Raw genomic sequence first — 1,816 nt, 5'->3', positions numbered from 1 at the left:
GAGAGAGAGAGAGAGAGAGAGAGAGAGAGAGAGAGAGAGAGAAGGTGCCAGGGTCCTATAAACAACCAGCTCTCGTGGGAACTAATAGAACGAGAACTCACACATTAATCCCCCCACCTAGGGAGAGAATTAATCCATTCATGAGGGACCCTCCCCGTGTCTCAAACTGTCACACTGGGGATCAGATTTCCACATGAGTTCTGGTGGGACAACACATCCAAACTCTATTAGAGGGTGTGTGAGAACGTGCCACCAGCAGACGGCCTGGCTCCTGGTGACAGCGAAGGGCCAGGATGCAAGGCTGACAACGAAAGTTTGGAGACCCGACTGGGGAGTGGGCTTCGGGTCCTGTATCAGTCCAGACTCTTTCCATTGCAGGGACAGTTACCCAACACAAACTGGCTTGAGCCAAAAAGGGATATTTGTCGATACACAAAACAACAATGACAACCAAAAAAACCAAAAAAAAAAAACCAAAAATGGGGGTGGTAGGATGGCTTCAGGCATGGCTGAATCTAGGTGCTGAAAAGATGTTGACAGGGACAGTCACATATGGCCATCACCCTCAAGAAGAGCTTCTTAGTGGTGGCCGTAGTGACCACCACTACCTCTAGTTTATATCCTACCAGATCTGCAGTCCCAGCAGAAGGAGAGAGCCTTGTTCCTGACAACTCCAGCACTTGTCTGTGGTCCAGCTCTCGTGACGCAGGAAGCCCCCAGCCCTTGCTGCTCCAATCACTGTGCCCAGAAGTGATACTCTCCTAGCCTAGGCCTGAGTCCCATATCCACCCCAGGACCCCACAGAGGGCAGCCACCCAGAACCACGTGAACCGAGAGTAGGTGAAAAGGGTGGGTCCCCAAATGGAAATCAGGGTGCCATGAACAGAAAAAGGGGAATAGGCACTGGAGATGACCCTTGATCGTGGAAACATGGTGGGCTGGCCTACCCTGGACCTGCCTGGCTGATGTGGGTGGCCAGCCAAGTCCCAGCATCTCAGGAGCTTCTAGAAAAACGACTACTAGAGATGCTGCATTAGGACCACGGGAGGAGCAGGGATGGACTGGGGAGACGAAGGACTAGGAAGGTTTTTTCTCTCACAGTCTTTCTGAAGATGTCAGCCATGCTGTAGGGCATGGGGAAAGCCTCCACTTAAAGCTTTGTGTTTTCTAAGCTGTTGCTGCATCTTTGGTGGGGGCCCAGGGAATCCAAGCCCAGAGGGAAGAGGCCCCAGGCAGCTCTCAGTCTGAGTGAGCAGAAAGCAGGAGCCTGTCCTCAGGGGGCTTCTCGCAGACAGTGCTGCACCCCACGCCCAGCCCACCCAGCTGAGGGTGTGGACCGCCTGGGAACCCTGCGCAGTGCGGAGTGGGCCAGGCCGCCGGCGGGCGTAACAGCAGGGCTCAGAGGAGCGGAGCTGCGGGCGAGGAGTGGCTGGCAGCACAAGGGAGACTGCCCAAGCCTTAGAGGGCCCACAGAGGGGCACCATCGACCCGGCTCGAGGGTAAACTGGAAGAGGGAGCTGACTACAAGCTGGGGGCTGAAAAGCCTCTCGGCTCCAGCAGAGAGCACTCCCAAGGCGAGAATGAAGGAAGACGGTTTGCAAAAATGGGGTCCTGAGGAAAAGCTAAGTCTGTCCAGTGGGAGGGTGAAAATAAGTAGTTGTCTCTAAGGTCCGTGCGAGCACGAGCACGTCCTTTCCACCCTCTCAACACTGTTACAACTGTGAGCTTGGGGGCATTGTTAAAACTGTAGCAATCACTATGGTACATTTGCTACAATTAATAAACCAAAACTAATAAATGTGCAGCCATTGTTACT

The sequence above is a fragment of the Galeopterus variegatus genome, unplaced genomic scaffold, assembly GCF_000696425.1.
Source record: "Galeopterus variegatus unplaced genomic scaffold, G_variegatus-3.0.2 Scaffold6950, whole genome shotgun sequence".
Lineage (NCBI taxonomy): Eukaryota > Metazoa > Chordata > Mammalia > Dermoptera > Cynocephalidae > Galeopterus > Galeopterus variegatus.
The sequence above is the reverse complement of the archived record's forward strand: the minus strand, read 5'-3'. Positions refer to the sequence as shown.